Source organism: Euprymna scolopes, chromosome 29, assembly GCF_053919585.1.
Source record: "Euprymna scolopes isolate OS-2025 chromosome 29, ASM5391958v1, whole genome shotgun sequence".
Taxonomy (NCBI): Eukaryota; Metazoa; Mollusca; class Cephalopoda; order Sepiida; family Sepiolidae; genus Euprymna; species Euprymna scolopes.
The window spans coordinates 82,504,936-82,532,404 of NC_136510.1; positions in this window are offsets into that span (position 1 = coordinate 82,504,936).

The window sequence follows — 27,469 nt, forward strand, 5'->3', positions numbered from 1 at the left end:
GGTGGGGTAAGTTTTAATGGTTCAGAAGTCCTGGAAGTTCAGGTAAGTTTAGATAAAGAAAAAGAGAAATGGTCGGGGGTCTAGGATACTGTGTGTGTGTGGGGGGGGGGGTAATTACCTATGTTTAATACTTTAGTTCGGGGGGCGTCATATTAGGGGTCAAATGTATCTGAGTTACTAGTGTTAGAAATTGGTATAAGTATGCGCATACAGATATATACATATAAATCATTAGTATGCCGATATATGCTTACATATACATGTACATTCAGAGTCAATTTTTAATGGTTATATAGATGAAAGTAATAATAATAATAATAATAATAAGAAGAAGAAGAAGAAGAAGAAGAAGAAGAAGAAGTCACTCCGTCGGTCGGTCTGTCTGTCGGTCTGTCCATAACACTTTTGTGCTTGGCCTTTTTGTTTAAGATCAAAGGTCTGTTGTTAATAGATGCTGTTCTTAGCTTTTCAAGCTTTTCTTCGCCTTTTTGCCAAGATCAAAGTGCAGTATCTGTTTCGAGAGATACTGCAAGAAAAGACAATACGTGGGGGCGACCCCACATATAAGACCTTGGCCAATGTAGGGGAAACCCTTAATACCAATTGTCACTATCCAGCTCTCCTACTCTCCAGGGAGTTGGTCCCCATTTCCCCTTCACTTCTCACTTTAAACATCAGACTTGTGCCTGATTTGGTCGGTGGGAGAGCAAAGAAATACCCTTTTGTTAGCCTTTTAGCCAAGATCGAAGTGTAGTATCTTTTCCGAAAAATACTGCAAGAAAAGACCATACGTGGGGGCAACCTCACATATAAGACTTTTGTTAGCCTTTTGGCCAAGATCAAAGTGCAGTATCTGTTTCGAGAGATACTGCAAGCTAAGACCATACGTGGGGCAACCTCACATATAAGACCTTGGCCAATGTAGGGGAAACCCTTTATACCAATTGTAACTATCCAGCTCCACTACTCCCCGGGGAGTTGGTCCCCATTTCCTCTTCACTTCTCACATTAAAAATAGGCCTTGTGCCTTATTTGCTCGGTGGGGGAGCAAATAAATACTATTTTCTTAGCCTTTTGTACAAGATCAAAGTGTAGTATCTGTTCCGGCAGATGCTGCACTTAAGATGGTTTGTACCGGTCGATGGAGGGGAGGCCCTCTATACTGGGACAATTATTATTTTTGGTAACCAGAGTGCCCCCTTTTTGCCTACTTATAGGGGAGCTGGTTTTTACCTCACATTAAAAACGGCCTTGTGCCTAATTTGCTCAGTGGGGGAGCAAATAAATACCATCTGTTCCGGCAGATACTGCAAGCAAAGACCATATGTGGGGCTAAACCACATATAAGGCCTTGGTCAATGTAGGGGCAACCCTTCATACCAATTGCCACTATCCAGCTCCCCTACTCCCCGGGGAGTTGGTCCCCATTTCCCTTCACACCTCACATTAAAAATCGGCCTTGTGCTTGATTTGCTCGGTGGGGGAGCAAATAAATGCCATTTTCTTAGCCTTTTGGCCAAGATCAAAGTGTAGTATCTGTTCCGGCAGATGCTGCAAGCTATGACTAGCTATGACTAGCAAAGACCAGATGTGGGGGCAACCCCACATGCCTGACCATTAACCAGCTCCCATTTCCCACCTCTCGGGAGCTGGTCCCCTTTTTCCCTTCCCCCTCCCTTCACTCCTCACATTAAAAATTGGCCTTGTGCCTAATTTGCTCGGTGGGGGAGCAAATAAACACCATCTGTTCTTACTACATGCTGTGCTTATATTTGTAACTTTGTTATATAAAGTGGGGGATCACTTTCTGTATTAATTTAATGCAAAATGATCACCCACTTTACAACCAGTCAGTCTCAAAGCCATTCAAGTCATTCTCCAAATCATTCAAGGTGTTTTTGACACATTCCAGTGATTTTTAAACATTCAAGTCATTCTTAATGTCATTCAATTCATCCTTAAGTTCATTAAAGTTATTTTAAGTCATTTACTTTTTATTTATTTAAGTCATTTCAGCCCATTTTTCGGTCATTTTAGTTTATCTTTAAGAATTTCATGTCAATCCTACATTCAGGCATTCATTTATTACACGAGAGCACGCGACCAATGACCTTGTTATAAAGCAAATCATTAATAGTAGTTCCGTTAAGTTTAGATATAAAAAGGCTGGGTCTCTAAGATGGTGTTTTGGAGAATAGTTACACGGTTTATTACCTTAGTTCCAGGTATTAGAAATTTACTTCCAGATAAATCCTATATACATTCATATACATATATACATATACACATATATACATATAAATATATATATATATACATATATATATACGCATATGCACATACATACACATAAATACTTATACATACATGCACTTATAAATACTTATACATACATGCACACATACATGCATACACATATATATACACATCTACACAGTGATATACATATATATATATATACATGGTCCATGCATACACACACCCATAAATATACATGTAAATACATATATACACGTACATATACATACATACACATCTATACCCACATACATACAAATACATACGTATATGAAGATTGCAACGTCTTGTCAGACGATTACCACTCCCTCAGACATTTAAAATCCATGAGCCCAAATGTCTGAGGGAGTATCTATACTAATATATGATGTTACAGAGTCTTAGCTTTGTACGACAGCTAAGTCTCTCTCTCGGTTTAAAATGTTGAGATACAGAAACAAGCAAGAGCAAGATAGCCAGCAACAAATTAAACTGCAGACCAGCTTAATGCGGGTACTGGTCTTCCGCTTTATGGTTTTTTAAATCAGAGATTTGCTTCTCCTAGAAAGGCTGCCTTCACCACGGCATACGGGAGCCCTCTCTACCCCAATACACATACACACACACACACAAATATACACGGTGCTAGTTGGCCGTTTACCCAGAAAAAAGAGTTCATTCGCCCTTTGGAAGGTCTTGTTTTTAATCCTTCAGGTCTGCCTACTTGTAAGTAGCAAGATGTTAGTAAAAGATATGTAAGCGAGTAAGTACATACATATAATAATAATAATAATAATAATAATAATAATAATAATAATAATAATAATAATAGATGGAGTACTGCTGCCACATCTGGGCATGAGCTGCTAAAACAGCATATCCTGCCTTGACAGAGTACAAAATATACTTCGTGTCTTAGTGGCGGATGCCCTTTTCTCTTCCCTTCAACTTCTCTCCCACAGAAGAGACGTTGCGAGTCTGTCATTGTTTTATCGTTTATTCTATGGCAAGTGCTCGTCTGAGCTCCGATCTCTGGTCCCCCTCGCCGATCTTTCACGAAAAACACCCGTCTAGCTGAAACCACTGTCAGTAATTTCCCCACTCGCTAGGTGTGCCTAAATCAAAACGTAGATCCCATGAACAAAGCTTCTTTCTTAGAAGTACACGCCTGTGGAACTCTCTTCCGTTTGCCTGTTTCCCACCTGACTACAACTTGGATGTCTTCAAGTCCAACATAAACAAGTTCCTGATAAAAAGGATTACTAACGATTACTACGATATTGTCCCATTGTTACTGTACACGCCTCCGAGCCTTGATAAGTGGTGAAATCCATGTTAAAAAACTTCTACCTGTACGCTGTTTTTCATCGTTAAAAGCCAATTTGACAACCCAATAAGCGACAGCAACTGTCGAAACACCTGCTAACTTATTATAGTTGTGTTAATAGGTTTCTTCGTCGATTCTTATGACGACAAAAAAATATTGAAGTGCGATCATCATTAAATAATGGTCAACATCGGATCACCAGAGGAAAATGTCCTTCTATATAAAATCCGCCTCGTTTTTATATAATTTATAATACACACATACTCGTTTCTTATCGTTGAGCACTTTAAGTTGAATTAAGTCGGTCAATTTAGCTCTTATGCATAGATACCCGTATAACGATTAGATCACTGTGACTGAGGTAAAAAAACATTCAAAATAAAAAAAATATGTTTAAATTCAACGTATTTCACGCGGTTAATAGTAGCCGAATGGATACGGTCTTTGCTAATCAAGCCAGAGATGGCTTGTATTGCTGGGTATCGACTGGTTTAATCGTGACACCCTTCACTGAAGATTCCCGAAGGGATGAAACACTAGTGTCTGTAGATATTTAATTATTATACTATATATATATATATATATATATATATATATATATATATATATATATATATATATATATACAAGAAGGGTGTCCGGCATTGCCCGGTCATAAAATACGCATACATATATTTTGATTAATTCAGAACTGTGGAAATTCCACAGCGGACTCATTCATAGGTGATAAATGCTGACATTCTGTAGATTTTCACCATAGAGGTAGACGCTCTGATATTATTGTAGCTCTTTTTTTAAAACTGCAAACCTATTTATCTCAGCTGGCAGGAAAATAAATGGGAAAATTTTTGTTTTATATAATAAATCTATGTACAAAAAGATTAGATGAATATATATATATATATATATATATATATAGAGAGAGAGAGAGAGAGAGAGACAGACAGACAGACAGACAGATACGGTAGAAGGATAAAATTGTCGCCCTAAAGAAAACATTCCAGTTTTTTTTTTTTAACCTTTATTGTAAAAATCAATTCAGATATATTGATTATGTAGTAGAGCTGACATTGGTCTAATGTAGTCGCTTTCAGCCTCAATCGCCGGCTCGATACCTGTCTGGAACTTGGAGAATGCTTTTTCCACGAGCGTTGCCGGGAGCTCGACGAATATTCGGCGGATGGAGGCGATCTGGCTTGGTTTGGTGCTGTCAGAGGTCTTGAGGAATGACCAAGCCAGTTCAGGTCGCGGGAGAAAAGGGGCCAGTGAGAGAAGGGTATAAGGCCGTAGCACTTCTTTTGAATCCAAGCCTGGGTCTTTTTGGACTTTTCGTCTGGCGCCAAGTACTGCTGCCACACCCAGAGTCTGCCAGCGGCCACCTGATTCTACGAGGGGATCACCACACTCTTGAGCACATTCAAGTACAATTGTGTGCTGACTTTCAAGTCGACTTCAAATATGTGATGTATAATGGTGTGACCTTCACTTGAAACCATATAAAAGACCATAACCGTTGGTCGTTCGATGCGTTTACCTGTGCCCTTAAGCGTTCGCCCTTCGGATTTGCATTTTATGGGTGCTGGCAATTGTTCTGCTGTAATTTGGATCGGTACAGAACATGAGTTATACAGCAGTTGCTCATTTAACATGGTGTCGCTTTCAGACATGATAGTGAGCTCCTATCGTTCTTGACATTTGTACACAACTAGTAGATATTAATACTAGATGGTCTATCGCAAACAAACAAATAAAAAAAGAAAACCGGCTTTCATCAAACAAAAATATAATTATATCGTCATTTTTATCGTTCCAATATATATATATATATATATATATATATATATATTATATATATAGTATCAATATATTGTATATATATATTTATATATATATATTCGATATATTTATATATGTTATATATAAATATATATATATATATATTAATATATTATATATAATATATAGATAATATGCATATATATATTTATATATAATTTATATATATAATATATATATATATATATGTATGTGTGTTTGCGCGGGCGCGTGTGTGTGTGTGGCTTACAATTTATTTCATGTAGATTATTTTTTATTATTTCACTTGATATAGCCAATATCTAACATTTCACAAAAACAAACACACATGAGCTGAGCTTTGATGCGATATTCAAAAAATGTCTAGACGGCAAATTACTTATTAATTGAAAATATTTGATCCAAAGATGTATAAATATCTAAGTTAGACTGAATTAAAAAAAATATATATATAAATATGAATTAGTTTAAGAATACGTAATTGTTATGGTTAAAAAACAGTAAATAAACATATACATTATATAAAATATTAAGCATTGAGTCAGCCGATGAGCTGTGGAAAGATTGTTTAAATGAGGTAAAATAAGTTAAAAAATATCTACATATAAAAATATGCAATTTGTATGTGTGTGCGTGAGTTATTTCCTCTATGGACTCAGAAACATGTGAGCTGAAATTTTTCTGAAATTATTTCACACAAATGTATTTTACGTGTCTGGAAGTGTTCTTACATAGGTTTGGTATTAGAATGCATCCGATAAGTATCGAAACTCGATAATCGAAAAAAAAATAATTAAATAAGAGACAGTTCGCCTTTGACCAAACGCCATTACACAGCCTTTCATCACAAGTTCATTTGAGAAGTTTTTTTGCCATACAAGGAAAACGACCCAGTGCATAAGATTAACTGCAGGATCTTTGATAAGAAGAGGCGCGTTCGAAATGAATGTTTGTTTTTAGCACAATATTACTATTATATTTGCCTTTTGCATTTCAAACTTTAATTCAAACCATTATATTTCAAACACGATAGTGTTATAATAGAAAGCTTAAGTAGCAGTTTCAGTCATGCAGAACTGCTTTAAAGCTTCACCGCTCACTTATTTTTCAACCAAAAAAATTATTACAGTTTATAGATTATTATCTCAGCTATATTATAATTTTTTTTTTCAATTTTCGTTCAGTAAAACAAAAGTTATGATGAATTTACTGGTGTTCAAAATCGTAAAAAAAAAACGTAAAGAGGTGAGCGAGGTTTTTTATCGTTGATTTCCATAGCAACCACGTCGCTTCATCGACTACTGTTGCTACTAATTCACTGCTACCCGAAAAGAGAAATAATAAGTTACATAAAAATTATGAAAGCACGAAAGGGAGATAATTGGGGTGATGTCTCCTTCTCTAACATCAGGAGTCTACGTTCTAACCTTCCAGAGGTTGAAATCCAATTACAGGAGACTAAACCAGACATTTTATTTTTAAGCGAAACTGGCATTGTATGGGCTATTTCCCTACATGAGTTCGCAATTAAACAACACCCTAACTTAAATTCTTAATCTGACCCCCAAGATCACCATGGGCATTAAAGATGGGCATTAAAGATATTAAAGATGGCTTTCCATGTGGTAGGGACTACTCCGGAGAAGATCCTAACTTACCTTATATGTGCTTCCGGGTTGCACTAACTTACACTACTGCATTTGTATTTACTCTCTGTCGTCCCCACAAAAGCGGAGTTACTATCTTTCAAAACATATCTGAGAAAACTGACCAAATCCTATCTGCTAATCCTTCAGCCAACATTCACGTATGTGGAGACTTCAATGTTCACAACGTGGAATGGTTGACCCACTCAAAGAAAACTGATGATGAGGGGAGGTTCTGTCATGATTTCTCCATTGCTTATGACCTCACTCAGATTGTTCACAAACCCACCAGTGTGCTCGACAATGATGGCCAGTATGCGAGTCTACTAGACCTTCTTCTCACAACTTGCCCTGAACTATGTTCAGTTTCTGTTCTGTTTCCTCTTGGATCTTTTGACCACTCTGTTGTATCAATTAAGATAAAAATAAAATGTAATATGTCCTCAGACGTACCTCTCCATCGTACAGTATATCGATACACTAAGGCTGACTGGGATAGATTCCGTACATGTATATCGGATCTACCTCTGCGTTCCATGTTTAAAAAGGATGTGTCCTCTATAGTATCAGACCTGGCGGGATGGTTAATTATAGGTATAGACCATTTCATACCCTCGAAAAAGTTCCAGCACAGACCTAACAGCCAGCCATGGTTCTTTCCAGAATGTGCTGCTGCCATTGCGCACAGAAATCACTTTTTCCACTGCTTCCAACGTAATAGATGTATGGAAACTAAAGACGCTTTTAGTACTGCCAGCAATCATTGTAAGAAAGTAACAAAGAACGCAAGAGAGTTATATGCTCAGTCCGTCAAGTCCAAAGTAGCTGAGCAGCGGCTTGGTTCCCACCAGTTTTGGCAAATAGCAAAAAGAATCCTGAACAGATGTGTGTGTTCAATCCCAACTATTATCAATGGACCTAATGTAATCTTGTCAGCATCAGACAAAGTCAAACTCTTTGCCAAGAACTTTGCAGCTAATTCTACCATTTGCGACCAAGGCCGTCAACCCCCAATATGTCCTCCTGTATCTATGTGATATAAATATATCCGCACGTGATGTTGCCAAGCTAATCAAAAACCTTGATTCCAATAAAGCAACCGGCCCTGACGGTATTCCAATTATAGTACTCAAAAAAATTCAACCAGAACTAGTGCCCATACTTACAAAACTGTTTAAACGTTGTCTTAAGGAGAATTGCTTCCCATCACCCTGGAAAATCTCATTAGTATGCCTCGTATGTAAGAATTCAGGTTATCGCTCATCCCCCTCTCAGTACAGGTCAATAAGTCTCCTGTGCGTCATGAGTAAGTTGCTGGAATCTGTGTTAAATACAGAAATAATCAACCATCTCAGCAAAAATAACCTTCTTTGTGACACTCAATATGGTTTCTGTTCTGCTAAATCTACAGTAGATATGCTTACAATTATACCTCATAGGATTAGTGAATCTCTCGACGGGGGAAACCTTTCTAGGGCAATTGCTCTTGACATATCAAAGGCCTTTGATAGGATATGGCATAAAGGTTTACTTCACAAGATCTCTAGCTATGATATAGCTGGAAATGTCTTCTCAATTATCAAATCATTTCTTTCTGATAGATTCATAAGAGTAGTAGTTGAGGGGCAAAAATCAGAAGCTTACAGTATTAATGCTGGAGTCCCTCTATTCCTGGTTTACATTAATGATCTTCCAAATAACATCCTTACATCATTTGTAGATATTTATGCTGATGACACTACCATTTATGGTAGCACATCTAAGACAGTAAACGACCAAGTTCTCTCCAATTCCCTCTCCTCTGATCTTGAGCAAGTTGTACAATGGGCAAAGGAGTGGCTGGTTACTTTTAATTCATCTAAAACCAAGCTTCTCTCTTTACATCAGCAACGTTTTGATTCCCATCTGCCATCAATTGAAATGAATGGCTCTCGTCTTGAGGAGGCCTCATGTTTTGACAATCTTCTGGGTTTGACTTTTACTCCTGATCTTAAATGGATACGTATATCAAATCTGTTGCCAAGGCCGCTGGAAAAATGGTGGGATCCTTCTATCAATCCAGTAGATACCTCACTGCTGATGCAATTCTCTATCTATATACGTCCAAGGATGGAATACTGTTGCCACATCTGCACAATAGCTGCTAGAAAGGACTTATCCTGCCTTGATAGAGTTCAAAATAGATTTCGTAGCCTCGTAGGAGATGCCCTTTCTCTTCCCTGCAACCTCTATCTTACAGAAGAGTCGTTGCGAGTTTGTCTCTGCTGTATCGTTATTTTCATGGAAAGTGTTCGACTTGGCTTCAGTCTATCGTCTCCTCCCTCGCCAAACTTTCACAAGAAACACTCTTCTAGCTGAAAGTACTATCAATAATCCCCCCACTCTTTATCTGTGCCTAAATCCAAACGTAGATTCCGTAAACAAAGCTTTTTTTCTTAGAACTGCACGCCTATGGAATTGTCTTCCGTTTTCCTGCTTTCCAGCTGACTACAATATGGTTGTCTTCAAGTCTAACGTAAACAAGTTCTTGATGAGCCGTTCCACTTGTAACCAAATTTACCGAATTTCCATTACTAACGATTACTATATTGTCCAATTTCTACTTTACACTCATTAACCCTTATCCCCTAGTGGCTTCTTGGCCTTGATAATGGTGATGCGTATGTAAAAAAAGATTCTATTGAAGCAGATGAGTGCCGTACATTGTTATTACATATGTGTTTATGGGGTCAAAAAATAAGACTGAATTTAAACATAAGTACAAGTGAATTTATTAAAAGCATGGAAAAATTATGGATTACAATAGAAAAATTCAAGCATGAAACGTAATATGGTGAAGCTTTAACATGGAAAATAAAGGGCTAGTTGTTAAAACTGGAAAAGAAAATGAAAATATATTCTAGGAAAAAATATAATAAATTAATAACTTAAAATATTGCAGCATAAAATTTTCTTACAGTTCAATTTAACATTATATAATCAATTCTTAATGCTTAAGTTATAAATTTATTATATTCTTTTTACTACAATAGCCCTTTTTTATAGTTTTAAAAACTAGTCTTTTACTGTTCCATGTTTAAGCTTAACTATATTACTTTTCATGCTCGCATTTTCTATTGCTATAAAAATAATTTTATGAAACCAACAGTAGGATCTCTAAGATACGATCTAGTCTACAATGTATTGTGGAGTAAGTCACTGAAGAAAGACACGTGTATCTTATTCGAGGTGCACTGCGGTGGATCCCCGACAAGAGCAGGTTATTCATCTCTTTAATTAAAAAGTTTCAATGATATAAAATATTGGAAGTCAGACACATTCATTGACTTTCATTAAATCCCGGGTAACGTCGGGTCTACATGCTTGTTAAATATAAAAATACAAGTAGAAACTTTCTAAACTTGTGTTTTTTTTTCTAATTTATTTATTGCGGACTATTATCCTTATCTTTTTAGTTGTTGTTTCACGACGTTCCGGTCAACTATGCCTGTGGCCTTCATCAGGTGGTAACCGCGACGGGATAGGAACTGCGAATCTCCTAACTACATTCTCAGCAATTACTGCCTTCCATAGTTGTTGTCGTCTCACCACGTTTTTGGCCAAGTAATCCCCTGGCCGGCTTTGAGTAGGATTGTAAACTGCTATCTTTAAACAATTCTCACCTGAAACCGTAGAGATTCAACGTCTCTATCCACTGCGCCAAGGGCCTCGAAGGGCTATCAAGGTTGGATTGTTTGATCTTAGACATCCATGTTTATTCCTTATCTGAGCTTTCATGGTCGGGTCCGTACCGAATGGTATATATATATATATATATATATATATATATATATATATACATATATTAAGTAATGTGATTTACAATTTAAAAAAAAAAAAAAATTTTAATTTAAAAATCAAATTTTAATTAAATTAAAAATCAGTTTCATAAGAAGGAACAACAACAAAGTCAATTATCTGTATGATCGTTTCGGAAATCCGTGCTTTTTATTTGTGGTATACATGAAGTTATGTAGAACAATTATATATAGTTTTTTTGGTAAGCACGGTCTCCTCATCAGCAAATTTAGGAGGATTTTTATTGAATTTAAAAGACACCATAAATAAACCTAGCATTAAAAGTAAGGCAGATGAATCTGAAAAAATTGAAATAAAAGGTTTGGATTTAAAATTTATAAGAAAATTAATATAGGTTAGAGATAGAAATGAGTAGAAAAAAAATATATTTTTGAATTTACATAATAAATTTGATTTAAAAATATATAGAGATAGTTACCTTTTAGTTTTTCTTTTTTTGAAATCAGGAACTGTGTTTAAAGTAGTCATTTAGATGTTTGCTATAGCTTTTTATTTTATTGAATGATGAATTTTAAAAGGGCGACGCTCGTGCAATAAATTGTTTCCGGTAGCGTATTTTGATTTAAAGACGCTACATTTTGATAGTATTATAGAGAGAATATTTATTTTGCAAGTTTTTAAGGGGGAGATAATTGTCATGTGTTATTAACTTTTATTTATTATTTGTTTTACGGGTCTAAGGGAGGTAATTGGTCTAACTTAATTTATTTAAACAAAAAATTGTAATCTATTTTTACTAATGAGTAATAATAAAACATAGAATTTCAACGCACAAACATTCTTTTAAAAATAACTCTCTATCAAACCAAACTACTCTAATCCAACTATATTTGCCAACTAAAAAATAGCAATATTTCTTTCAACTTAAAATGGCAAATAATTGAGACTTGCAAATCATATAAACCAGGAGATAAATTTTGTGCACTATGTACAAAAGAAACCCCTAAAAATTTTTAAAATATAAAGATATAAAAAGTAGAACCAAACTATTAAATTCAAGACACGAGCTTCTGACATGTAATCATAAACGTTGGTTTAAATTTAATAAATATAAACCACCTTAAATCATTAAAAATTACTCATTAGTAAAAATAGATTACAATTTTTTTTTTAATAAATTAAGTTAGACCAATTACCTCCCTTAAACCCGTAAAACAAATAATAAATAAAGTTAATAACACATGACAATTATCTCCCCTTAAAAACTTGCAAAATAAATATTCTCTCTATATATATCAAATGTAGCGTCTTTAAATCAAAATACGCTAACGGAAACAATTTACTGCACGAGCGTCGCCCTTTTAAAATTCATCATTCAATAAAATAAAAAGCTATAGCAAACATCTTAATGACTACTTTAAACACAGTTCCTGATTTCAAAAAAAGAAAAACTAAAAGGTAACTATCTCTATATATTTTTAAATCAAATTTATTATGTAAATTCAAAAATATATATTTTTTCTACTCATTTCTATCTCTAACCTATATTAATTTTCTTATAAATTTTAAATCCAAACCTTTTATTTCAATTTTTTCAGATTCATCTGCCTTACTTTTAATGCTAGGTTTATTTATGGTGTCTTTTAAATTCAATAAAAAATCCTCCTAAATTTGCTGATGAGGAGACCGTACTTACCAAAAAAAACTATATATAATTGTTCTACATAACTTCATGTATACCACAAATAAAAAGCACGGATTTCCGAAACGATCGTACAGATAATTGACTTTGTTGTTGTTCCTTCTTATGAAACTGATTTTTAATTTAATTAAAATTTGATTTTTAAATTTAATTTTTTTTTTTTTTTTTAAATTGTAAATCACATTACTTAATATTGAATTAGCTCTAGGACATTTAACTATCGAGCTTATTATATATCTAAATTACAACGAGCATTTCCTGTATTTTAATTAAACTAGTAATTTCACTGTTACATTAAAATACACTTAGCTCTTTAGACTATTATTCTAATCTCCTTTAAATTATATATACATATATATATATATTATTTTAATTGGAATTCATTATTGATATGAGTAGTACTAATTAATTTATTCTAGGGTTATTATAATCAGGATTCGGTTCTGGGGTTCGGGAAGGAGTGAGTCACTCTCTCGACAACTGCCCTCTTCTTATCCAATCGACCACACCTGGTCTCTCGCCACCAGTGTCACACCGCACAATCCGAACGTCAGCAATACAAACTTCTTTTCAAGAGAAGATGTTCACGACTCTTTTCTCACTGCCCACTCAGGGAATTTTTCCCTGCTTTTATATCCTCCTATCTAGAAAAAAAGGAAAAAAAATAGCTTCTCCCATCAAGCTCTGCCTTTCCAAGATGCCCATCGCGTATATGAATGCGCTGGCCATCCTGTCCTTCTTCTTTCCCAAAGAGTGATACAGATACGCCTGGTACATTTCTTTTTTTCTTTTCTTTTCTAACCATATACCCCACAGTTGCGGACTATTATCCTCATCTTTCTAAGTTGTTGTTTCACGATGTTTCGGTCAATTATTCATCTGGCCTGTGATTCCAAATAAAAAATATATTGCTTTTTTCTGCTTGCTATATATATATATATATATATATATATCATTGTACATCTAATTTTTTTTTCATGTACGGGCTGCGCATTCACATGTTCATAACAAAGAGTAGGTGATTAGAGAGAACGTAATAGATAGCATAAAGAATAACATAGACTCCGGGGAGAATAAAAGAACATCAGATTAGAACAGATAAGATCAACAGGACTCAACTTAGCACACGTTTCCCCCCCCCACACTTTGGGAGTTAATTACTAGGTCTAGTACAACACCAAATCTTTTTTCATTGTTTTGACTCTCGAGTGTGTATCTGGTGGTATTTTATATGCTTTTATATAGAGTGATGTGGTTAACTGTAGTTTAATGTGTCGGATATATACTCGAGACTCAAAACAATGAAAAGAATATTCCGTTGTCACAACTCTATTAATTAAATATTGAAATAAATGAAATCAATTCAAACTTCCTTAAACGTAACTAAATTTACAAACTGAGGGATATTATAGCATGTATCTACTGTAAATAAAATATGCATGACAATCCTTGAAGGAAAGCATATTTTATTAACTCAGCTTTAGTATAATAATAGATAGATAGATAGATAGATAGATAGATAGATAGATGGATATTTAATAAAATATATGAATGTTATGATTTGTTGATTGGATGCATCATTATTACAGTTTCTTTTTAAACTGTTCGTCTTCCATTTTTGATTTTGAAATAACATTTTTTAGTCGTGACAGACATGCGTTTTCAATTACAACGTTTAACATCTATCAAGAAAAGATTGAAATAATATTGCCAATGGTCTGTCAAATGTACCTTTTCAATAACTCTTTTGCCATTCTGTCATTGTTAGGTTCGAAATAGCATTTTTTACGGCTATATACGCACGTCGAATGAACACATATTAACAACCATTGTTATGTTTAATTGAAACCGCATCCTATAAGAACCTCCAACGCCAAGCACAACTAGAGATTTTGGAATACACCTCCGACTGTGTGTCTATTATTTTATGAAATTAAATCTCCAGATACCTTTTTTTTTTGTTTCTCGTGTGTTTAATATGTTTGGCCATCACAGATGTATATGGTTCAGTTATTCCCGAAAGAGATTTTCAATCTGACACCATGCGTGGTGAGAATATCCTTATCTCCCTTCGGGAAACGATTTGAAAAGAACGGTGATAAATACTACATCTAATTTCTGCTAGTGTTAAAAATGTAGGCTTCTCCTATTTAATTCATAATTATACCTAGAAATAAAACTGGTGCAACCAGATCAGGCTGTCGGAAGATAAATCCCTGACACAAATGCACCTACATTAACATGTTTTGTTTTTCTTTTTAATTATTTGCACAACTAAGTCATTTTTTGCAAATTCCAAAATAAAAACAATAGTCTTCTTCCCTTCCCCCCGTTTTTTCTACACTCCCACTTCTATACTGGCTTCTTAACTTAAAGGTCTTGGATAGGACCTTAAACTATATCCGATAGTGAGGCCCCCCAGCTTGCGGGCTTTGGGGAGTGTGGAGTCACCCTTTAATTACCATTGTTCCCAGGATCACTCTGACCCGGAGTAGTAGTACCTGTTAGGGTCGCAACTATGGGTTAAATAGAAACAGACTTGAAAACAACAAATATATTCTATTAAAATTTTTCTTCAAAATCACTGGATTCAACATTAAATAACCTGAAAAGGGTTGATATGTCGTAATACAAAAAAGAAAAAAAACTAGAAATAAAAACACACATAATGGCTTCGTCGGGTCTGGGGTTCAGCGTGAACGACCTAGAACTCTCAATTTTAAATCCACAGAGCATTACTTTATTGAAGACATCGCGTATATCATTAAAACTATCCGAACGTTCTTAACCGCAGTAACCGAATTACTTTAATAAATAAACGTAAAAAATATAAAATAACATATATTTAAACGGCATAATATACACAAGATAAAATCACATATACATAATTTTTGCGGCGCTGGAACGATCACTAAGGAAAACAATGACACAGAAATGTTAAAAAGGGTAAAATACAGTAGTGTCCAAAAATTAAGGAACGGTCAACCATTCTTTTTTTTAATGACTTCTAACTATGAAAAAGGAAAAAAAAAAATTAGTGAATTTTCCAATGTTTAATAATGGTAGTTAAATAATAATAAAAAAATAATTTTAATTTTTTTATTTTTAATGCATATTATTTATTTTATTTTTTTAAATATACACAGATGTAATTAAATAAAAGACGTTCAAAAGTTAAGGAACAGGGGGATTATTAATGAAAAATAAAGAATCCTTTCATTATTTAGTGCTGCAAGACAGAACCAATCGTTCACATGTTATAGGTGTGATATTATTCCAGGATTTTTTTTATACATTCCCATAAATCATCAAGATTGGGGGGGGGGGGTGATCTTATCACCAATAATTTTCCAAACATTTTCAATTCGATTAGGTCGGGTCTCTGAGCTGGCCAATCCATAACGTAAATATTGAATCTATTTAGCTCTTCATAAACTATTTTTGCTTTATGGCACGGTACGCTGTCTTGCATAAAAATATCAGAATCAGAAAGATTAGGAACCACATGTTCTCTAATCAATTCTCTCTACATTCGGGCATAAACTTTTCCATGAATTCTCACAAGTGGACCAGTTCCTTTTGAAGGTATCATGTCCCATACCATTATACTGCCCCCTCCAAATTTTACTGAACATTTAACGCACTTAGGGGATAGTATTTCTCCAGTTTTTGCTCTGACATGTCGTCTTTTGTCTGATCCGAAAAGATGGAATTGAACACGCTGGTCCCCTTTTAATCGCATACGGTAAACGACGTAGAGTCATCGTCGGTACTAAAATGGGTTTATATATGGCAGTACCAAGTGCTGTATTAGTTCTCTTATCTCTGCATTGCTTCCAGTCGTTCTGGACTTCTTGAAACAGGAATAACGTGCTAATTCGAGATATACTGGCTAAGTATTGCGCAACCGCTGCTTTATAATTACATGCGCGGCCAAACTTACAGGGGGTAACCGTTGTCTCTCAAGATTGAACCGAAACTATAAAAGTTGGCTGCTTTATTGTAAAATATATATACGAGTTCATTTACGACAATGTTTGGACCCAGCCAGTGATCCTTCAACCAGATCTTGCTACCCTAGGAATAAAGAATATAATAGAAAGCTGTATCTACTAGGCGGTGGATAGTTTTCAGTTATGAAATCGACATCCCTGTTATTCTCGTTTCCTTTATTTTAAACTTTTAGTTCTCACATTCCATGAGCGATGTTTCTAAAAAAATAGGAAAGAACTGGATCAGAATCTATCACTTTAATACTTATTGTTTATTTTTTTTGATTTTGTCTTTTAAGATCCTTGCATCAAGTGACTTCCTGCACTGTCTGGAGCGTTTCTCATAGTGTTAACCTTTATCTTTGTTCACAAAGACTGCGGCTATTTTTATAGCAGTAGATGTTCGCATCGACAATTAATCGGACAACTTAGCGAATGCCATGACAGTGCTAGTGTTGTGGGGATGCTGTACCTTTTACTTCGATCTTAATGGGTTCACCCACAGAATCGACGTGCAGTCATGATAAGTAACTAAAGTGGGTGTATATATTTTACTTTAAAAAAAATCGAGAAACCAGGGAGTAACTCGAATACCATCCCTCTATTTCCTAGGAGTAGAGTAAGCTCTGACTCTGCACAAGGATGGGTAATCAGTAATCATTACTAACCCTTTTGTCCAGGAGAGTTGGTTTATTTCCGATTGCCTAATGTGCTTTACTTTGGAATTCCGATGGTTTTATTTATGGATATTTTTGTAGCCAACTATTATGTCTGCTTAAAGAAAAAGAATTTTCGCCCAGCTTTCACCACATTTGCGTTAGGAGGCAAGTTAACCAACGCCTATTCCAACTTGCTTCTCATTAATTCGTTTCTTTTGTTCTTGCTTTGCTTCTGTAAAATATTGGTGGTTATGTCTACTGCTGTAGCGATTAATTGAATTATATATATCTAGGTGATTCCGACCACGTTTTTTCTTGAAGAGACTCAACATTTATAAAGAACGCACAATGATGAGGGTTAATGAGTGCGTCGTAGCTGATCTGCTTACACCTGGATAATCGGTAATGGCGGAAATTGGTTAGCTATTGGTAATTTAGGAGGCCAACTCATCATTTTGTTTCATTGGATTTAACAAAGACCATATTATCGCGAATTGAGAAGCAGTTTCTTGGTATTGTGTTCAACAGATGAATGGACTACTGATAGAATAAATCATGTCTTGTGATTGAAATTTTGTGCTTAGAAATCGCAAACAAAATACTCAATCAATTGGGGATGACATCACCAACTCGGCCTGTTTCTATTTTGTTGATGTAGAATTGCATCGTGGACAAAATTACAACACGGGCGATCTCTTGTTATATGTGCAATCAAATATGCATGAACTAAATTTTGAATAAAGCAGAATTCAAAACCAAATAATGCACACTATCATAAACGTTGTTGGAGAACTTTTTTTGTCTTAAATGCGCTGGGAGGAATTAGTAGAACCTTTCCGATTAAATACATTTTGCCAGCCAATGAATGACACAACGTCATAGCGGCAGCTTTGACTTCATCCGGAATAGCTGCAACATTACTCCTTGGTGTAAGAGCTGCTCATTCTACTTTGAAATTACCATTAAACATTCAATTTATCGAAACTCCTATCTGCAAAATTTCCAAAACATCTAGCACGTGAAAAGTATTGCAGAAATACAAACTTACTGATTTGGATGGCACACAAAAAATCTCTTGAGACTCTTGATCGATCATTGCAATATTTGCATTGCAATGTCAGTTCGTTTGTCAAAGCAGTGATATTGCTTGTACGAGATTTCAGGTAAACATTTGGTATAATATCTCGATCAACACCAGCAAATCAAATAAGTTCTTGGCGCTTATATTCTACTTTTTGCGATGTGTAAAATCAGTAAACGTAAGTCAAAATACGAGTGTGCAGATGAAAAACGATCGATCGTCAGATATATTTTCACATCAATTGTTGGAAATTCAAAAAAGAATAATGTCGGCTGATTTGACATCAGGGCGAATTTTATTGCCTCAATGCATCTCTAATTTAGGTTGGTTGGTTATTTTGTTTTACGGCATATCAACCTTTTTCTGGTTATTTAATGCCGAATCCAAAGATTTTGAAGAAAAAATTTTTTTTAATAGAATATATTTGCTGTTTTCACGTCGGTTTCTATTCAACCCATAGTTGGGACCCTAACAGGTGCTACCACCCCGGGTCAGAGTGGACCTGGGAGCAATGGTAATTAAAGCGTGGCTCCACACTCCCCAAAACCCACAAGCTGGGGCCTCACCACTGGATATAGTTAAAGGTCATATCCAGGACCCCCATTGAGGGACTTTTACCCTCTGCAGGGGGGCAGTCGGCGTATTCTAATGCCCCACCGACAGGGCCCTCTAATTTAGGTTTTTGATTACAAAGAAGTCATCACATATGAAAGACTTGGGGTCTCTCGATAATGATTCGTTTGTAATAGAAATTTGGTGTAAGTATATTATTTAAGAAAATGGTTAAATAAAAGTTTATTTAGATTGGACTTGAACTGACAATATTGGGGTCAGCTGGAATGCAGACCAGCGTAGCAGAGTTCCACAGGCGATCAGTTCTCATAAACTTTGTTCTTGGAATGCACCTTAAGGTTTAGACACCGATAAATGGAGGGGGATTTTTATAATGATTTTTGCAAGACGAACTTTTTCCTTTTTATGAACGTTTGTCAAGACAAAAGAAGTGACGGTTAAAAAAGGTATTTCCAGCTGTTCAAATCAATTATGAGAATCCAAGTTGGCTTAGTAAACGTGCTATTCTTGAGACTCCAAACAACGACGTCCACGAACTTTACAATATTATTTCGCCTCAAACACAAAGTGAGGTAGTCACATACACATGACTCTGTTGTTGAAGCAGAGGAAGCGTTTAAATATTCAACAACATTTTTGAATTCGTTTAATTTGCAACGTATACAGCATATACTGCAATTAAAATTCCTAATGAATCGCCCCCTTAAGTAAACACTTCATCAAATCTCCACACTAACGTAATGTACTAGCAATAACCCTTATCCCTGAGTGGCTTCCGGGCCTTGATAAGTGGTGATCACTGTGTAAAAAAAAAAATTAAAAGGTGCCTTACTGATTATCATGCTGCGAAATATAAACCAGTCCACGCTTTGTAATGGTGTTATATTATAAACCCGTTTTAAGAATTCAAAACACAACAACCATTGGTGTAAGCAACAGTCCGTTTTTATTTCTCCTGTTGTTCTTGCTTATGGTAGATAAAGAGAGAGAGAGAGTGGGGGAGCAACAGAGAGAATTATCGTGGCGTCCGCTCGGTTGACAATCAAATCTCCAACTGCAATCTTTTTCCTTCTGTCACTTTTTCCTGTCAATCTTTTCAAAACATCCACATAACCAGATTCCTTTCTGTTACATTTTTCATAACAATAACAAGGTGTGTTTATATTTGTGAGAAATATTGGAACAATTCCCGTTTAGCTTGTCAATTTCTGACATTTCATCCGCAGACACGTGCCACATTTTAATTCATGAACATACATATATGTATATACAACTATACACATATATATACTAGCATGTCAACCCGGCTTAGACCGGGTCATTCGTATAACAATGTTACACAGCTTGCCGGTAAAAATGATAAACAACATCATAGAAACAACAATCTTGACAGAGCCTTTCAAAGGTGAGAATTAAATCATTCCACGCACTCCAATTATTCAAACGGATTTGCCACTTGATTGCCACTAATTGCAATACATGCGGTGGCAGCCCTAGCAAATCTTGTGAATTCATAAATTATGTTGAATAATAAACCGCTTCTTCTGCTTAAACAGCAGTGTCATGTGTATGTGACAACCTCACATTGTGTTTTAAGCGGAATAATATACATATATATATATACATATATATATACACATATATATACACACATATATATGCACACATACATTCACACACACACATATATATATACATCCTCCACACGCATATATATATATATATATATATATATGTATGTGTGTGTGTACAAGGTGGCCCATACGACACTTTACATTGTAGAAATTAAATAACTTTTTTTCTATTAATACATTTTAATTTCTCTTTTCAGAATTATAAACAGGATCTTTGGAAATGCTGTGTATGGATGAGTTTACAACAGAAAAACGAGTGAAGATAATCTTATTTTAATTTTAAAATAGACGTTCAATTGTTGCTACGCAAAAATCTTACATGACATGTGTTCGACATCCTCCCAGTAGGCCTGCAATAATAAACTTAGTGAGGCGTTTTCAAGAGCAGGGCTCCGTAAATGATAGATCTAGACGTGGACGAAGTCGCTCAGTGCGTACGCTTGAAAATACTAAAGATGTAAGGTGTAGCATTGAAGAGAACCCAACCACATCCACTCATAAACCTTCTCAAAAACTTGCCACCTCATGGAGTTCTCTACAGCTCATTCAAAGAGACTTGCACATATATCTTTACAAGGTTCAATTAGTGCAATCATTCCAACTACCAGACTTTCAGAAATGACTAAATTATGCTTAGATTATTATTAGGTTACTGGAAACTGCAAAAAATGAGGATGAGTTTATTCATAAGTTTATAATGGGACATGAGGTTCATTTTCATTTTAATATGTTTGCCAATAAGAAGAATACTAGATCCTTGCGCGCCAGAGATTCAAGCCAAAATTCACAGTATAGTAAAGAGTAACCTCAGGAAGTGTTCTTAGGCCCTTCTTCTTTGAAGATGCGAATGAAAACGCCGTGACTGTAACTGCTAAGAGATATACAGATACGTTAGTGAATTTTGTTCAACATCGGTCAGCAAACATGCCAGGGTATTAATGGTTATTATAATCAACTGATTTGACTGCAAAACGTTTTTAGCTTTGGGGATATCTTCTATACAAAATGTATGCAAATAAGCTTCGAACAATTCGACAACTTTGGGCAAACATAAGATGAGAAAATTCTTTCCCTTAAACCTCCGATGTTAAGAACGATTATAGAGAATAGCTTAGAAAGAACTCGACTTTGCGAAGCCGGGAATGGAGGCTACGTAAGAGATATTATCTTTCGTAATTAAGTCAGAACGAATTTCCAAAATCTAAATTGTGTAATAAAAAATTCTATTCTATTTAAAATCTGTGAAATGACTTATGGGTCGCCCTGTATATATATATATATATATATATATATATATATATATATATATATATATATATATATATATATATATATATATATATATATATATATATAAGAATAACAGTACAGTTACATTCCAAGATCTAAATATATATTATTCATGCCAAACAGCATCTCCAGCATGTTAAATTTCGGTCCCTTTTTATACAGATCCGTTTCGTTATGCAGAAACAAGCGGTTATTATTATGTAAATACTGTTTCTTTTCGTGCATATACTATTTAGAAAAACTAGAAATTCTTTGCTTGGATAGAAAAATATGCATGACAATATAATGCTATAAAGAAGAGAAATAGTTCATACAAAACTCAACAATGTGAACAAAGATGGCTGCTGGAACAAACACACGATGTCGAGTCTTCTATGGACTTTTTTTCTTCTTGCGACAACAAACACGTGTAAGTCAAAATAAAATATTATGAAATAAAAAATGTCAAAATACACACACACACACACACACACACACACACATATATATATATATATCTATGACTACTTCATTTAATCACATAAATAAATATACAAAAGTATAATTTTATGCGTAAACTTTAAGTATTTACTTCAATATAGCTCAATACATAGGTAGAGCTAGGTAGTAAGTTATGAAAAATATATATTGCAATTAAGCTACACAGAATATTTCGCGTTTCATCCACATTAGGATTCGTCAGGCTTATGCGTGTATGAAACGCGGGATATTCTCTATAGCTTAATTGCCATATATATATTCCAACTTTCAAGATGTTGATCGTCTTATGATTTCTTCCCTTAAGTAGGTTTAAATGCACAATTCTTGGCAGCACCTGTTTTGTAGCTCAAAATCATTAATTCTATTATTATATCAATTAATGGATACATTCTGCTCCTAACTTTTCAGAAAAAAGCACCTATCAATTCATTAAAAGAGGATAAAATGCGTATGAGCATGATTACATAATCCCAAAATTGTGGGAGAAGTTGCAATTAATGGCAAAATAAATTCATTTAATATTTAAATAAATAAGTTTGCGCCACGAAATGGGCATGTCAACGTACTTAATTGAATAAATTGTACGATGGTCAACATACTGAAATTTGGTATAAAAGTCTTGGCCTTCAGGACAAGATCAAAGTGTAGTATCTGTTCCGGCAGATGCTGCACTTAAGATAATTTGTACCAGTCAATGGAGGGGAAACCCTCTATACTGGGACAATTATTATTTTTGGTAACCAGAGTGCCCCCTTTTTGCCTACTTTTAGGGGAGCTGGTTTTTACCTCACATTAAAAACGGCCTTGTGCCTAATTTGCTCAGTGGGGGAGCAAATAAATACCATCTGTTCCGGCAGATACTGCACTTAAGATAATTTGTACCAGTCAATGGAGGGGAAACCCTCTATACTGGGACAATTATTATTTTTGGTAACCAGAGTGACCCCTTTTAGGGGAGCTGGTTTTTACCTCACATTAAAAACGGCCTTGTGCCTAATTTGCTCAGTGGGGGAGCAAATAAACACCATCTGTTCCGGCAGATACTGCAAGCTATGACTAGCTATGACTAGCAAAGACCAGATGTGGGGGCAACCCCACATGCCTGACCATTAACCAGCTCCCATTTCCCACCTCTCGGGAGCTGGTCCCCTTTTTTCCCTTCCCCCTCCCTTCATTCCTCACATTAAAAATCGGCCTTGTGCCTAATTTGCTCGGTGGGGGAGCAAATAAATACCATCTGTTCTTCAGATGCTACACTTCCATTTCTTGTTCTCTTTCCGTGGAGGATCAGTCCTTCACGACTGAGACAATTTTTTTTATTTTTGTACCTTTTATCCACGTTAAAAAACGACCCTGGTGTCTAACTCTGTCCCGTGGGGAGGCATAGTAAATAGGTACATTAAGCTGTATAAATTATTAGTAATTGGTATAAATTAATGGTGAAATATAATTGTAAAACCACATTTCCATATATATATATATATATATATATATATATATATATATTTATATATATATTATATTTATATATATAAATCTATATATATAAAAATGTAAAGTTGGTTTATTTTAAACAAATAAAACCCTATTTCTAAGTTACGAATTTATTTGAAATTTTCAGACAACCCATCTTTAGAGTCGAGGTATGTTTTTATGTTATTGAAATAAATTTACCTCGCGATTTACTAAAATTAAAATATTAAATAAAATAAATATATTTTTTTTACTGCGAATCTGTTCTGTTGATAAAACTGAACTTCCGGTTCGATTCATTTCACAGCCACGAATTGACGAAAGATTTCATTTTCTGTTAACTCGATAAGTAAAAAAAAACCCCAAAAAACTTACTCATGCAGAGAGTGATCCGTGCTGAAATAATTATGTTATTATTTAAAAAGCCAATCTTAACATGCGGAAGAGTGGGTGTTTTGTACCTATTCTGTACTTTAACCTTACAATTGAATAAAAACATGTCATAAAACTTTAAACGTGGAAAACGATTTTTAAAAAATAGCGCGGATCACTCTCTGCATTAGCACACACACACACACACACACACACACACCCACACACACAAAATAATAATAATAATCCCATATTTTAAAACTTTAAATTCATTTATGTACTTATGTTTTTTAAATTTTATTTATGTTAAGGCTTCACTCATGAAACATTACGTTTTAATTGTTTAGTTTATTTTCACGGCATTGTTTACATAAAAAAAGTTTGTTTTAACTTTTTCTAAACTGTTTCATTTTTACGGCATGCCTCAACGTATTATAAACACCCTAACCCCCCCATGTTAAAAAAAAACAAAAAAAGCCCTTCCATAAACCTCGAAAGCCGTTCTTAACATGGGGAAGTAAGGGTGTTTATAATATGCTGGGGCGAGTCGTAAAATTAACGAAGTTGCTATCTATTATTTATTGCAAAAATTGCTTGAAATTTATTTATTTGACAAAAAAATTAACTTTTGGTACTCCTTGGGCGTTGAGTTCCATGGCGACCAGTAGAAACAAATAATAGTTGCTCCTTAGTCTCCCACCTCACCCCACGCGTAACATTTTTTTTTACTGACGTTGCCGTATCTAAACGATTATCTTTCACATTTACAAATATTTATTTATTTATTTATTTATTTATTTATTTTGAAAAAGGTTTTACTGTTTATGAATATTAAAAGAAAAATGGGTACTCATGCAGAGAGTGATCCATGCTGAAATAATAACGTTATTATTTAAAAAGCCATTCTTAACATGGGGGAGGGTGTTTTGTACCTATTCTGTACTTTAACCTTGCAATTGATTAAAAAAAAACACGATTTAAAAAATAGCGCAGATCACTCTCTGCATTAGCACCGAAAAATGTTACTAAACATTTATAAATAATTTCTCACTTTTTACAAACATTTGATTTTAAATTTCTTTTTAAATGACGACTTTTATCGACTTTTTTTTTTAAATATCCCCCCCAATGGTGTTTATTCCGAAATCCGTTGTTAACATGGAGAGGTTGGGGGTGTTTATTCTGAAAGCCGTTCTTAACATTTGTGGAGGTGGATCTAATGTAAAAAAAATAAATCAAAACAAAAAACTAAATCATTTACTAATAACTTCTCACTTTTACAAATATTTTTTAATTTACATGCGCAGATGAACAAATTGTTGAATAGTGCGAAAACAAAACATTTAGGTCCACCTCCACAATTTTTTTTTTTAAATGACGACTTTTATTGATAAATAAATTTACTTCCCCGCAACTTTTATTGATAAATAAATCTACTTCTCTGCCACGGGCACTGAACCCCTCCTTTTTGTTTTAATAGTATTTTCGGGTGGGTATGCTGACAACAAATATCAGTTAAATTTTGCAAATAGCCCCCCCCCCTCCAAAAGTGGTGTTTATTCCGGAAGCTTTTCTTAATATGAGGAGGTTGGGGAGGGGGTGATTATAAGGTGGACCTAATCTAAAAAAAAAACAAAACAAGTTGTTTATGCGCACATAAGCAACTATTTTTTTATTAACTTTTTTTTTTAATTTTTAATTTAAAAATTGTAAATTTCAATGAATAGAATAATAAATCATTTATCATTAATATGTGTTTTTGGTTTTGTGTTGAATGAAACTTTTTTTTTCATTACAACAATAATGAACCAATTTAAATCTTCCGGCATACGTTTAAGGGTTACGAAATTATCAATACATCGTTTAGTTACTAAGCCAACGTCAGTAAAGAAAAAAAATGTTACATGCGCATGCATTAGCCTTGACTGGGAGGGGGGCTAAGGGAGCGACCATTAAATAATTATGCTGGTCGCCATGGAACTCAACGCCCAAGGAGTACCTAAAGTGGCACTTATGCACTTATGTTACCGTTCTATTTTTTAAAATAGTATTTTCCTGTTAAATTCAAATTTTACAATATGTTTTTCTTTTATTAATTTTTTAAGTGAAAGTACAGATAACCCGGTCGGTTTCTAATGCGAGGAAAATCTAGCCCCCCCCCCCAAAAAAAAGGGGTACTCTGGATAATAACAAAACATTAAAATTGCCTCAGTCTCGAAAGATTTCTTCTCTACTGAACGAGGAAAAAAACGGTGAAGTGTAGTTCACCTTCTGTTTCTCTCCCCCTCTCTCTCAATATCTATCTCTATCCATCTCTCCCTTTCCCTCTCTCAATCTATCTTTCTCTCTATATCACCCTCTCCATCTCTCTTTGAGCCCCTTTCTCTCTCTAACTCCCTCTATCTCTCTCCTTTCCTCTGTTTCATCCCTCTCTGTTTCTAACACTCCACCTCTCTCTCTGTTTATCTATCAATCCCTTTATCTCTCTATCTCCTTCTCTTTCTCTATTTTCCTCTCACTGTCTCTTTTCTATTTATATATCTTCCTCTCTATCTGTCCATCTCTAATCCCTCATCCTATTTTAGTCTCCTAAATTAATTACAGTGAAGAAGGCATTGTAAAAACATGGATAAATCCTATTTTAATCACCTAATTTACTGACTGTGAGAATAGAAGTTATTTGGAAATTACTGCTACCTTGAACAGCACCAGAAGTAACTGGTAAAACCTTTCTAATTAAATTGATTTTGGCAGCCATTTGGTAACAAAATGGCATAGCCTTAGCCCTTGCTGCATGAGGAATACCTGCGACCTTGCTGCCAAGTAGAAGAATTATTTATTCTACTTTAAAACATTCAACTTTTCAAAAATCTTATCTTCGACATCTCCAAAACATCCAATATGGGGAAAATATTGCAGAAATGCAAACTTATTGTTTAGGATGAATGCACAATGGTACGCAAAAAATCACTTGAGGCTCTTGGTCGATCTTTGCAAGATTTGCGGTGCAATGTCAGACCATTTGGGAATGCAGTAATATTGCTTGCAGGAGATTTTAGACAAATGTTACCTGTTATTCTTCAATCAACACCAGCAGATGAAATAAATGCTTGCCTCAAATACTCTACTTTTTTGTTCCATGTGAAGACATTAAACTTAACTCAAAATATGCATGTACAGTTGCAAATTGATCAATCCGCACAACAACTTTTGCATCACTTGTGGGAAATTGGGTACGTAAAAGTGCCAGCTGATCAGAGTTAAGGGCAAAATTCTTTGACTTTTAACTTCTGTAATTTCTGTAATTTTATTTCATCAAAAGAATAGTTAGTTTAAAAGGTTTTTGCAGA